The sequence below is a fragment of the Apis mellifera genome, linkage group LG6, assembly GCF_003254395.2.
Source record: "Apis mellifera strain DH4 linkage group LG6, Amel_HAv3.1, whole genome shotgun sequence".
Taxonomy (NCBI): domain Eukaryota; kingdom Metazoa; phylum Arthropoda; class Insecta; order Hymenoptera; family Apidae; genus Apis; species Apis mellifera.
Genome location: NC_037643.1, coordinates 14,315,935 through 14,331,438, shown reverse-complemented (window position 1 = coordinate 14,331,438; position 15,504 = coordinate 14,315,935). Strand labels below are relative to the sequence as shown.

The 15,504-nt window shown below is 31.9% G+C and overlaps 1 protein-coding gene across 11 annotated transcripts in view; it reads right to left on the bottom strand.

Moving 5' to 3' along the window:
* The window catches only part of LOC408874, a 229,536-nt gene that overhangs the window by 172,935 nt on the left and 41,097 nt on the right, over positions 1–15,504 (bottom strand). The window lies entirely within an intron of this gene.

The window sequence follows — 15,504 nt, the reverse complement described above, 5'->3', positions numbered from 1 at the left end:
CTAAATTTTGAATCGAAACAAATTCGGAAATTCGATTATACCAAATAACGAATTTGATATCGGAAAAAAAAAAAAAAAAAGGAATATTTAGATATTGACATAAAAAGATCAACACCAATATCGAAGGCTAACTAAAAATTAAAAAACGTGTTACTAAAAAATATAGATAAAGTATTTTACAATATTTTTTACAACTAATTGTAACAGATTCGAATGATATTTCTCAATATTCTTTCATAAATTATAGTTAATTCTTTTTATTATAATTACTTTAATAGTTATCTGAAATATTATATTAACCATTTGCTACTGTGGCAACAGATGGGAAATATTGAAACATTATTGAAACGAAGAAATCGAGGTTGGCAAACTAAAATAATAACTAAATCAAATGTGAAATGGTTTTATGGCGCACTTATTATCCTTTCCATATGTGCCCGACCGAATGCTTGCGCGGAGGTTATATAAACGGCGAATAGAATAAAAAATTTTCCCAAAGGTCATTTTCCAAGCTTTTACAACGTCATTGAAGTATTATTCTATTGAAACGAGAAAGTCATAGATTCCATAGCTTGCAGTAGGTACGTTGATGTAGTTGGAAACACATGGTTTTTAGACCCGGTCGTTTCAGGATAATAAACGATCCATCTTTGTGTTTTTTTTTTTTTTTCTTTTTGAAAAGAGACACGTAATTCTAAAAATCTCTTTTTCGAGAATAAGGATTTCAACGATCTCATTTCAATAACATTTTATTACATGATCTTGTCTCGCCCTTTCTTATAATAATTAACGATCGGTATATTTATATATCATCATACTATTCATTTCTATCAAGTACACATTTCTATGCACTCAGTGCAAACAGAAACCGTGAGAAAGTTTCGCTATAATTAATCACTTCCATTCTCGAATCAAGACTTGAAATCTCAATTTCACAGAGAATCTGTTTATAAATGTGTAATTTCATTTCCATATCCAAATTCATTATTCCGATAATAAATAAACGCTCATTTGTCAAACTTTCTTCGCTATATTTCTCAATTATATAAATTTGAAAACGAAAATTTCCAGAGTTTCTTTCATTATTTTTCAATCATCGAAATTTGGAAACACTTTTATCGAATTTTTGCGAATTTCCAAAATTTCCTCCCTGTTTTTCAAAATTTTTCAAAAAGACAAAATTTCATTATTTGCCAAGTAAAAAATTTGGAAAATTTACACTAAAAATCTCTCTCTCTCTCTCAGTCTCAGTCTCACTATCAGTATTAGTATCAGTCTCAGTCTCAGCCTCAGTATCAGTCTCAATCTCAGTCTCAGTCTCGATCTCAGTCTCAGTCTTAGTATCGGTCTTCGTATCAATATCGGTCTCGGTCTCGGTCTCGGTCTCAGTATCAGTCTCAGCCTCAGTATCAGTCTCAGTCTCAGTCTCAGTCTCTCTCTTTCTCTCCATTCTTTTTTCGACGAACAAAGGGAGACGATCGAAAGGAAGACTCACTCAATACCCAATAGGTCTGGACCATGTTCCATGCAAAGTTGGAAACTTCGAAACTGGTTTCTTTCGAGAAGTTCTCTCATGGCAAAAGACAATGGCTCTCGAAAAGTTGGTTGTACGTATTTACCAAGTGGCCTCCGCTTCCCTCCCCCCTTGGCCATTCTCACGGTTCTCCGGACATCACGTGGCGCGGAAACTTTCCTGCCAATTGCGAACGTTTCTCATGGAAATCCAAACCGCGTTTCACGAACATTTGCGCGCCACGTGGTCGTCTATTGGAATTCGAACTCGCCTCTGGCCGAACTTTTCCGTCACCTCGAGAAGAACTTTCAACTCCGTGTATTCGATGCATGGAGCGTTTAAAAAAAAGAAGTTAATGCGATTCGTAAAAGTATAATATACACGTCTGCATACTTTTTATACAATTTTCAATTTTCACAGTCTAATTTCTCTTCGAATCGTATGCTTGTACGATTGTCCTTTTATTGTTGTTTCCTTTTTCAATTTTTAATTAATGCATTTATTCGTATTGTATCTCACGAAAGACAAAGAGTGTGCGTTGCGACGAGGATATTCGATCTAAATGGAGATAATATTGTCAAATCGTAGAATAGGATAGAAATATTAGGTTTAAAGATGAATTCAATGACAATTGCCGTGACCTTGGAATGATCTTTGAATGGAATGGAATGGAATATTGAATATGAAAAATGAGGACGGAAGAGACGTGTAAATAAAAGAGTTTTTAACAAAAAAGAAAGGTTGGTTGACAGTACATGACCTTGACCTACTGCGACGATTTTACGCGAGGTCAGTGAATTCATCTTTTTTTTTTCTCAGGAAAAGGTCAATATATAGCGACACAGGTTAAAAAAAAACATCAAACACGAATTACCTTTAACATTTTCTTTATGAATCTGATGAATTTTCTGTTCAAAAATATAAATAAAGGTACTAAAAATTGCATAATAAATATACCCTTTATTTATAAATAATTTTATAATTATATTCATATATTCACTATAAACATTTTTATTTTTTCAAATTCTTACAGCGGATTTTCTTTTTTCAAACAAGAGTAGAAAAACTTTTATAACTTTTATGAAGAATTTTTCGCACTAATAATAAAAAAATAAATCGCGTATGTGTCACGGAGAAAAGTTAATTTTCACTTGACAAGGTTACTTAATAACACGTTGTTCTCGATTAATTTTTAAGAATCGTTATCCGTGTAATAAAAATAAGGGGAGAACAGATAAAGGGAAAGAGGGAACTCCAACTAGAAAACCCCATTGGTCCTTCGATTTCAAATTGCCCTCTTTTGATGAGAACATTTGCATAGTTTAGTGCGCTCGTTTCCGACAAACGACGCGATAGAATGGCAGAGCTGAACGTGCTGGCTGGAACGCAGTAGAAAATTTTTGCCTCGCTACGAGGCGATCCACAGGGATAAAAAGCCGGTGGAAATTGCAACTGGAATTTTTCTACCGTGACAAAAAAATTCGATTAACTCCTAAAATTGGCAGTACGATTTTAAATAATAATTTTTAATCAGATCATTAACACTTTTCGAATGTTAGATTAGATTTCAAACGTTGAAATCTTAATTGCTGCCAGATGTTACGAACGATCATTGCCGTAACTTTATTAAGTAATTTGAGTAATTTTTAATTAGGTTAAGATCAAAATATAATTAAGAAGGACAAAATCTTTCAAAAATTAAAAATATTTTTTAAGTTTATTTTTTATTTAAATGAATGGATTAAATAAATGTATTCTTCAATTACAATTCAAAGAAAAAAATGATAAAATTTTTCTTAATCTTTTAAAATTTACGAAATTCTTTTTTCAATGAAAACAACACGACAATATCACAATGCTTATATTTTCTTTTCGAAATCACTGACACTCTTCACAGAACGATTGCTAGTATACATGATTTCAATTAATGAGTCACGCGTACTTCACTATTTCAAACTTCTTCCGTCGATATGCACATATATCGCACATATAAAACAGTGAATTCGTGACTATTTGAGTGACAGAGTTTGACATTTGCCAGTTGAACGATTCATTACGTTGAAAACACGACGATGGTTATTCCTCTTGCGCAAAATGTCACATTGTTCGATGAACACTCGATATATATATATATATATATATATTCCTTTTTCACAAATGTCGATCGAGTGACAGAGTAACCGATTAGAACATAATAGATTGAATGTTAGAATAGCTACGAAATAATTGAGACTTTGATCGAACGATCTTTTATTTTCCTTTTATTTATAAGGATTATCGTTAAAATTTCGACAAAGAATGGAGATGAATCGATAAATGTATAAATTTTTCCGAAGTAACTCTTCCGACAAGATATAAATATATAACTTATATTTTTGTACAATTCTTTTGCTGGAAAGAAGAAGTCTCGCAGAACGACACAGAGGCAAAAAGTGTCCTTCGTTAGGACCGCCCACTATCCCCACTTTAGACGCTTTGTTGACAATCCTGACACCACACGCTACATCGTAGTAGAAAAGATGTAATATTCAATCGTAAAAATTATTTTAAGAAAATACGTTAGGATAATCATCTAAGATTGAAATATTTTCAAAACTATTAATTATTTTGTTATAATATTAACGTATCTATAGTCTAGCTTATTAATATATATATAATTATTATTTTTACTACTTGAATACATTTATAAATTAAACTATTGTCAATTCATAATTAGATTACATATTATAAGAAAATAAAAAACTTTTTATATTACATCGATACGTTTTCTGAATTCTATTAGCCTAATACATCGAGGTTTAGATCGTCGTTTGGATGTGTGTGACAAATACCATGGTAGAGATAAAAATGTGTGTGAAAATAGGCGTTTCCTTCCACATTACCAATCAGACTAGCATTTCTTCCACGAGACTTCTTTCCTGCAGTGAACAGTACATCACATCTTTTTATTCTTTAAAAAAATATTAAGATATTTATTTTGAAAATTGATTAGTTATTTATAAAATATTTTAATTTAATATTAATAATTAATATCGTAAAATTCCTTATCTTTCATATATTAAAAGTTTGCAATTTTCGAAACACCTTCGTTCAAGCACCTAATTTTACGAAATTATAAACAATCTGACATTTTCGAAATATTTAATTTAGTTAATCAAATACGTTTAATTTTAGCTCACAAAAATTTTCTTCTACTACTTAACTGCTTAAAAAAGTATTAAGATATTTATGTTGAAAATTGATTAATTATTTACAAAATATTTTAATTTTAATTGTATGAATATCATATTCCTTATTTTTCATATATTAAAAATTTGCAATCTTCGAAAATCTCCATTAATAAACTATTTTATTTTATTTTGCGACGTAGCAATCTTCGAAACATCTTCGTTCAAAACACCTAATTTTACAAAATTACAAAAACAATCTGACATTTTACCATTTTCGAAACATTTAATTTAGTTAATCAAATACGTTTAATTTTAGCCCACAAAAATTTTCTTCTATTACTTAACTGCTTAAAAAAGTATTAAGATATTTATGTTGAAAATTGATTAATTATTTACAAAATATTTTAATTTTAATTATATGAATATCATATTCCTTATCTTTCATATATTAAAAATTTACAATCTTCGAAAATCTCCATTAATAAACTATTTTATTTTATTTTGCGACGTAGCAATCTTCGAAACACCTTCGTTCAAAACACCTAATTTTACAAAATTACAAAAACAATCTGACATTTTACCATTTTCGAAACATTTAATTTAGTTAATCAAATACGTTTAATTTTAGCCCACAAAAATTTTCTTCTATTACTTAACTGCTTAAAAAAGTATTAAGATATTTATGTTGAAAATTGATTAATTATTTACAAAATATTTTAATTTTAATTATATGAATATCATATTCCTTATCTTTCATATATTAAAAATTTACAATCTTCGAAAATTTCCATTAGTAAACTATTTTATTTTATTTCACGAAATTTTGCAACGTAGCAATCTTCGTTCAAGTACCTAATTTTACGAAATTACAAACAATCTGACATTTTCGAAACATTAATTATTTAATTTATTTAATCAAATACGTTTAATTTTAGCCCACAAAAAAATTTTCTTCTACTACTTAACTGCTACGACCAGACTCGGTTGCAACGGAACACTGTACACAAAAAAATCAGAATCTTTGGTAAAAAGCATGGAACAAAAAAAAAAGAAAAAAAAAAAAACGAAGAAACGTAAAGCGCGGAAATTTTACAGCGCGAGGAATTTACCTATTACCTACCATTGGCCGTGCGCACCTGTTTTCATCCGACTCTCGTTAATAAGGCCGTGTCAGTCCACCCCCGCTTCGCACTAAGCCTCTTACCTCTACCTGTGGGATTGGAGGCTTAACGATCCCATCGAGTCGAACTTCCTCCGTAGTATACCTTCACCCCTCGTTGCGTCGCAGAGAAAGCAAATACACCTCTGAAATCCTTCAAGCTGAGGTTACCCAACTTTTTTCAACCCCTTTTCAACCTCGAACGATAATGCAGGGGGTCACTGTTCGATGTTTCCTCCGTTGGTTCACCGTACACGTGTCGTGTCACACTGTGATAAACTTTGCAGCCAGGATACATATTTATGATACGTATTTTATACGTGTTGTGATTTTGTTTTGAACGAACGATGCGACTTGGAAACTTAGTGTTTGCACCAATTTGGAATTTTGATATTGTTGTTTGTTACCGATTGTTTTATTACCATGACTACGATGGTTGCAATAACGAAAGGATATAAGATAAGATAAATTCAAAGAAGAATAATCGTAGATGTATAGTTGTAAAAAAATTGTCACATTTCCAAGTATTCCTCCCAATTATTTTCTCGTAAAAAAGGAATTATAATAAGGGATTAAAATGCTCCGTTATTATTCAAACACGATCACTAAAATCGTCCCGAGCATCTTTCACCTCTCTCTCTCTCTCCTCTCCCCCGAATTTTCAAACTCTTGATTAACGACAGCGAAACGATCTCGTTACGCGAGGAATAAAGCAAAAATTCGGGTGGAGTTATAAAGATGCATTGAACTTAATTCCAGGGTAAAGTTACCACCACCAAGAGTTCGCTCGTGAAATCTCATTTTTCACTCGGAAGGGGAAACAAATTGCGGTAAGAAAAATTTCGCGACGAAACTTTTTCATCCGGTAACCTGCGGATTCCTGAATTAGCCTTGGAAATCTTCTTTCTCTGTCGTATGTATGCGCGCATCTATTTCTCTCTCTCTCTACGTGCGCGCGCACGTGTACGTTAATTTTGGCAAAGCGTGTTTCTAGGCGTGTATACGCGTCTACTTTGGCAGAGTCTCTACGAGCATCGACAAAGACGTCCGCGTCTCAAGTTTAACTATTAATCTTTTATTTACCATTTATTTTACCGGCAAGTTTTAATGTGTTAAAGCGCTTGGTGCACGAATAACGCGAGGTTGGGAAAGTTTTTTCAATCGAGTGGAAAAAAAATATATTTCTTCGAAGGAAAAGTTGAGTATTTGAAATTGAGAATTATATTTCAGAAATATCCAATTATGGAGAGATATTTGAATAGTTTTTCTTCTTTTCTTTTCTCGACGAGATAAGTTTTTAATGAGTAATAGGAAACGAAAAAAATCGGAGAAAAGGGATTGGAATTTATAAGATCTTTTTTGTTCGTTCCTCTCGTAGTTTGAAAATGAAAATTTTCTAATACTTCAAAATTGTTTATTACTTTTATTCTAATGAACTTCTGGTTTCCTTTATTCGAAAAATTCCCCGAATTTTTTTGCACGAAGCAATCTTTTACATCGCGAGAGGAAAATCCATTCGAGGAATTTTCGTGAGAGATAAAGGGTAGCAGTTCGATGAAGCGAAATCCGTGAAGCGGGGAAAACGCTAGAGAGCTTTCTATGTTCAAAGTTCAATAAACCATTTTTCCGAATTTTGCATGAATTCCGGGAATTATCGCGATGAGATAATACGTTATTATTCGTTTTTCTTTTTTCATTTTATTCAAAAATTAAATAATAATTTCAATGACAATAAAAATAAAAGAAAATGAATAAAGTTTACGAATTTATATTTTTTTTTCCTTTCCATCGTATTTTGAAATTGACTACGAAATATTCTCAAAGTATCATCGCGGAATAATATATTCTGTTTGGAAACTTTCTCAAGACACTTTGTTGGCGAACTTGAAAAGTTTAATAATTTCCTTTGATAACTGCCAAACTATTATATAAGTCTTCTTGACAATTTTCAAACTATATCCTTCAGCTATATTGTGCTTATATATTTAAATTAAGTCCCTTTTTTAACATCAATTTTCTCTTCAATTTTTCCCTCCCCTAATTCATATTTATTTTTCCTACAAAGCAAAGAACGTTATTAGAAATTATGAATCAATTTCGAGTCTAAGAGTAGAAACAAGTCTCTCAAAAATTCTTTTTCCATTTTTAACCACAAAAGAGAGATTCGGATTATTTTTTAAAAAATCATTCCAATCTTCTAAATTCTTTTCTTTCCCTAATTTATTATAAAAAAGGATTATCATATATAGTTTTCATTATTAATCACCTATCTCTTCATTATTTTCATCCAAACGATATTATCCTAGCAACAAAAGATTAATTCGCATATTTTTTACAGAACATAGAGGGGAAAAAGCAGCAACCACCAATTCTAATCCTGAAAAATTCCAATTTATATTCCCAACGACAAAGGATTATCATACTCGCGTATTTATTTCTTTTTTTTTTTCTCTTACCACGCGGGGAACAGAGGTTATTCGAAGTAATAACCGATATTTGGCATCGGTTTCCCGGCGCAGTTTCCTTATCTGCCGCAATTTTTCACCCGGCATTCCGGTCACGGATCCGGCAAATAAATCTTCCTTTTTTCATCGGCGTCCCGCGCCCACGAGGGAAAAGTTGCCCGCGTGTGCGCGGATCTCCTCGGTGAAATTTCGAATGGGCCGGCCCTGCTCTCCCTCCCCCTCCCCCTTCCCCGCGCTTCCAAACTTTTCGACGATCCTCGCGAGAAATGGACGGCCCGCGTTAAGGCGCGTCCTCTCTCTCTCGCTCTTTAGCTTCTATCCTTCTCGAGGAAATATCGCTACTTTCGCTAGGTTTTTTATAGTTCAACGGATACGTTCCGCTGCCCAAGTTTTCTTGTTGCTTTCGATCGAGGGGAATAATATAACCTCTCGATTAATTTTGACGGTTGATAGTAATAAAATATGGAATGTGCAAATAAGGTTTGTATATCTCAATGATTTATTTAAATTTAATTTAATAAAGTTATTTCAATGATTTATTATTCAAAACATAATAATAATAATAATAATAATTGAGATTATATGAAAAGCGGATCGATTATAATAGATAAGAAATATTGTAAATATTGTTCGAGAGAATTTTAATAAAAGTATATAAAAATAAATTAATTATTCGAAATTTTTGACTAGTTTGATTTTTTCAACGAGTTAATGGGGGTCTAAATGATTCGCATAAAAGTAATTATGGAATATTAATTTTATATAAATTATACGATGATAATAATAATTGAGTTATATATCGCGTTTGTTTATCTTAAATCGACTTTTTCTTTTCAATCAACGTTGATGAGAATCTTTTTTCACAGACTCGATGTTCAAGTAGGAAATTTTATGTAAATGTAATCGAGTTATACTGCTAGATATTTATCTTAATTTCGATTTAAAAAGATTAGCCGATATAACGAGAAAAAAATTCTTTTAGTACTCCATAAATCTGCGACTAAACTACTCTATGATTGTTTTCATGATACCAACTATTAATTAGCCTCCTGCGTTTATTGCTATGCATTCTTTTCCACGGCCGTCCCCATAGATCTGTATTAACAGTGCGAACCATAAAAGTTTTTGTAACGATGAAATACGATTTCATTGAACGTACGTTTTACAAGCTTTTTCTCGTTGCATGCGTTTCTGAAAATCTGAAGTTTTGGGAAGAAAATTATTTTCGATCGTAATTCGTCAGATTTTTATAAAAAAAAAAATAAATTCTATTTCGAAATATTATTATACAATTTTATTGTAAAATTTTCGAAGCTTCGAAAAAATTATTAATCCATTTATAAACACCCTTTTCTTTTTCTTAATTTATTACAATTTCATTACAAGAATAAATATATATTATTACGTCAAAAATATTTTCAAAATTCACTATTCAACAATCCATGAAAATAATCGACAAGTCGTTTCCTCACCGAATTAAAAAAGATTATTAATCACTTATATTTATTCAATCATGTTGCAATCACAAAAACAAAGATCAAAAATATTCTCAAAGTCTAGAAAATCCAGCATTCAATAATCCAATTTGCCATGAAAATAATTGACAAGTCGTTTCCTCACCGAATTAAAAAAGATTATTAATCACTTAAACTATTCAATCATGTTGCAATCACGAAAACGAAGATCAAAAATATTCTCAAAGTCTACAATTCACTATTCTACAAATATTCCATGAAAACAGTCATAAATCTCAAAGACCGATTGGAAACGGTTGTTAATGAACTGTTATTCCATTACGTTACGATAAATTTCCTCGTTGACAACAATCGAAAAAGGTTATCGATCAATAATATTATTCCACTGGACGCAAAGATTTCTTATTTCAGACCACAATCGCACACTTTCCCCGTGGATCGATCGGAAAATGTTTTCGAAAAGCGACAAAAGCGTTTCGTCGATTCTCACGGAGACAACGATCTCGCAACAATGAGACACGAATTGGAAGTTGGCCGAAAAGCGGCAACAAAGCTTCTCCGCATTGGAGAAACTTTGACCGACAGAGAGCGCCACCATTGCGGCGTAAACTTCTCGGAGATATTGGATCCCCGAGACGATTTATTTGGCTGGAAGTGGAAAAAAAGAAAAAATTTCCACGCCAGGATTTCGATACCTCTTCCCTCGATTCCGCGATTTTTTTCTCTCTCGATGAAGAATCGGCAACCTTCCAGCGAAAGCTAGTAAACCGGCTGCCCTTGACGTTTCATTAATTGAATCGTGAAATAACGTGAAATTACAAATCGCGCCGCGTCTGGAAAAACAATCGAGCCGGGTTGGAAGCCTGCTTCTTACGTGATCTCGGACGTTTCTGGAACTAAATCTTGTAATTGTCTCTGCGCCGAACGTGAAAGTCTTTTGAAGAGAGAACGGATGTTTCTTCGAATTTTAATTCTTCGACGAATGTACGTTTAATTTTACGAAATTTTGGATTACATTTATTTTCTTGTGATTATTTATTTATAATTATCTCGTAACAATTTTTTTTTTCGAAGCATTTTTCGAGCACGAAAGTTTAAAATCGAAGAAAAATGAAAGATTTCGATCTTTGAATTTTAATTATAAATGTGAAATTTAAAGAAATATCTCAATTTGCATTCTAAAGATAAGATTTGTTAAAAATGAAGATTGTTATTCGAAGTCATTCATCATTTATTAGAATAAAATCTCAGTGAAGATTTATCATTATTTATATTATCTATAATTAATTTATAATGATGAAATTATTCTGCACGAAGGGGTTTTTCAAATTTTAATTTTAAATTTTTGAAATAATGCAATTTTTATTTTTATAAAAGAAAAGAAAGAAATTCGTATGTTATGATCCTCATTTATCCAAAAAAAAAAAAAAAAAAAATTCTTCAAGATCCATCCCGCTTCGTGAAGATTCGTAATAAAGTCGCATGATTCTTAGGGGAGTCGTTTACTCGAATTTCACGGGCATAAATCAGAGTCAAGAACGATTTTCTCTCATTGACGGCTAACAAGCGCCCGTTGTCGAAGGATAGCAAGAGTACAAACGTTCGTGGTCTCTTTGTAACGCGAGTTCAACAGAATCCTAAGTTAATTTCTGGAGAGGGGAAGGCTCGAAAACGTGATCCGTGGCGGGTAGAGCTATGATTCGTTTGGAAGTGTGCCAAAGGAAACAGCATTGGAAAGAGGGAAGAGAGTGGAACGTTCGAGAATAAAGGAGAGAGAGAAAAAAAAAAAAAGAGGAAAAGCAAAGCGTCTTTGCTTGCGATTAATGCGACATTAATGGTCTTTGAACCGACTGTTCCACACTTTCTTTGTTCTTTTTTTTGGAAAAAAAAGCATTGAGCAATGTTTGAGAAAAATCCAAATCTTCTTAAAATTCATGGTATTCAAAATTTAGAGATAAGAAGTTCCTTTCTTCAAAGTTACTTCAAAGTTATTTGATAAAATAATTTTATTCTACATTTTTTACTTATATAATCATGCAATAATTTTCTAATAATCCACTCTTGATAATTCGCACGAATCCAGTCTAGAATTAATTTCCTCGATTTTGATTAGTATTTTTTAAAAAACCACTCACACAATATAAAAAAATCACTTACAATTAATTAAATATTTAGACAAATAAAATATTTAACTTTTATAACTTTTATAATTAATTAAATATTTAACAGAAAGTTAATTTCCAAATTTGAAATTAATATCAAAATTTTTTCTAGCTATAATCAAGCTTTATTTATACAAAAAGATAAATTTTCGCTTCCTTGTGAATTATGTTACATATAAAAAAAAGAACGACATTCTTACGATAATTCATAAAAAAAACTATTCCTTGAAAAATTGAAACCGCGACAAATATGGAAATTTGCAAGAATTTCGTTTATTTGTAAATTTACATTATCACGGAGCGAAGACGTTCGATCTCGTTGCAATGGAGATGGTCGCAAGAAGAAAGGCGGCTTTCCATGAAATATGTCGCGCGATGTAAGGACGACGAAATTCCTGGAGCACCCGCGATGCAATATCTCGCGTGCTCTGTCTTCCTCTCCCCTATGAAGGCTGTATTTCGAGGGACGAAGAAGCAAGCTTGAACGAACGGGGAACTGGAAAGGACGCGTTGCTCGCGAAATGAAATTTTAACGAGATTCTTAGCTGAGAAGTGAGAATATTTTTGAAAATACTCAAGTTTGAATGATTTCGCGTTTTTTGTTTTTGATCTTATTAGATCGATCGACGTGATATTTGTCGCCTATAGTAATCTATATCGCACTAACATAGATATAAAAATCTAAAGAAATCTAAAGAAAACATATCGATTATATCAATTTTATAATATAAAAATAAAATTTTTTTTATTTTTCATAATATACGTAGACTAATTTTGAATTGAGAATAATTTAATTTATAAATATAATTTTATTTTTAAATAATATATATTAATATAATATTTTATATAATATAATTCAGATAATAATTATATAAAATAATTTCGAAAATATTTCAATGAAAATAATTTCTGCGATTTTGAATAATTCTAAATTATAACTTTTCTACTACTGTGGTGTATTGTACTGTGGCGTACTGTGCTGTACTGTGGTGGGATTGTCAACAAAGCGTCTGAAGTGGGGATAGCAAAGGACTCTCTTGCCCTTGTGCCGTTCCACGATACTTTTTTCTAGCAGTAAACAGTACACTTATCTTCGGCTTCGCGTAGAATTATTGTAAAAAGGACTTTGGATGTTTACACATTTGTGCAAGGTTGAAAATTTCTATAGAATGCACGTACAAAAAGAATAGAATAAATTCTCATTTAGATTCTATGAATTTTCTACGAATAATTTATTTATTACGAATAGATTCGTAATAAAATTTCTCAGATAACACAAATTTGTATAGAATCCTTAATTTTCCACGTATTGATTCACTTGTGAGTTCGATCGTGATATCCTCGAAGATAAGAAGAGAAATTTGTTTTCGAAAAAATTAAATGAAACGACAATTGAGTTTACATCGGTGGAGGTCTCGAAAGAGCATCAGTTTCCCAAATTTTCGACGACAATCGCGCATTGTGAGAAAATCGAGAATCGAGAGGCTCGGTGAAATCTGGAACGTCGATTAAAGCTTCCGATATCGGCTGTAAAAGACGTTCCGAAACTGGAAACTTTCGTGAAATCCCCAATGGACGGTTCGGTTACCAACTTTTCGCGCGAAACGCCCCACTAATTGGTAAACTTTGGCCATAATTTTTAAATTTTTACAAATACCGATGTCCAAAATTTATCGAACTAGAATGTAGAAATTCGCATTCAGTCTGGTTGACGCGAACGTATACGTCATGGACATGTTCTATTCTATGGCGCATGCTCGAATTTTTTTTAAGAAACACGGAGAAAAAATGGAGAAAAATTTTCTACATATTCAGCTTTCCTTTTGCACACGCGTTTAATAGAAGCATTGTCAGCGACTGTTTTGAATCAATCGTTACATTTCTCATTCGTTTGTATTTTTTATTTATCAAAAATCTATATCCTCTATCTATATTGGAAAAAATATACGCTTTAATTTTTGATAATAAAAAAAAAAATCTTATCGTCTTACTTTTAAACAAAATGTCCTTCCTTATCCAGAATGGAAATCTAAAATCGTCACGCGCGTTTCAATCCACATTGTTTCAAAAATTCCTTTCTTAATTCAACGCATTCTTCGCCCATCACAGCGTAACGACAACACGTGGGTTTAATTGGCGCGGCGAACGTATGAAAAGCTCAGCCACCGACAACAATGAGGCGCAGGTTCTACGCGTTTCACCGACAAAGACGAGGTCTCACGTGGGTAATCCACGACAAAAGCGATGAAACCGTATTTCCTTCAACGTATAAATCTGAATGGATGCTTGAATTTTTGGCGATAAATCTAACCGATATCGACAAAATTTATATCAAGGATTATCCTTGATATAAATTTCCAGCGTTCTATTGATTCGACTTAATTTCATTAATTAATAGATATTGAACGAACGATTGACTAGATCAGGAATAATCAATTTATAACGAAGGAATAGAAACGAGTGAAATTACCACGTCCATTAAACATTTACTTCTATAAAATATTATATACTTTCATATTTCATACGTTTTTATATTCACTATAACCAATAATTAAAACTAAGAAAATACACATTACAGTAGTATTGTGAATTTCTAAAACAAAACTACTGCCATCTGGACGTTCTTGCACGAACTAAAAAAAATACCTCGAAAATAATGATTGGAAAAAATATGTACACGCGCGTTTTATAAATAAAAACCAGAGAAATTATTAAAAGAAATGATAGTTGATGTTATTCGTTGAAAAATTTGTCCAATTTGTCCATAGATTCGCCCGAAAGATTTATAGATTCATCGCTCTTCGCCCCTCCCCCCACCCTTCCTTCGAGTCTCTAGGTGAACTTAATTACAAAGCAACGCGAAGCTACGACACTGCCGGAAATTAATAAATATCCGGCCGGAAATTTGCCGTGGAACATCTGTTCCGTGAATCTCGGTTACAGCCGCGTGGCTCTGCCTATCAGAAATTCGCTGCTATAGCGAATACGTGTATACGTACATGTACATACATGTGCACATGGATACATACACGTATGTTTTATCGACTCGAACGTTATTGACTAGAACGATGCGATGCAATTTTATGGTTTTAGGTCAGACCTGCCGTTGTGTTTACGTGGATTATATTGATAAATAATATCGTTTCAACAAATAGTGCGCGTTACAAATTGTTATAAACAATTGGACAAGAAAAATAAAAATTGAATCGATAAATTTTTATCTCGATTTAATTTCTACAATTTTTCAAGATATTATATATGTTTTTAAAAACGTTTGTAATTTAAAATTATTTTATTTCGAATTGAAAAATTATATTTTCTATATTAATTAATTTAATACAGATAAAATGCAAGAAAATTCAAATTAAGATGTACATCTAATTAATATGGTTATCCATCATGTAATGGATATAATCTGATTATTATAAATTGTCTAATTTCCAAACTATGATAATAGCTATCAATTTATGATTAATCGTTATAGTTTCCTCCAATAGTTTCTCTCTGATGATACTGGAAATTTGAAAACTTGATTTAGCGATATTTAAATTAACAAAATT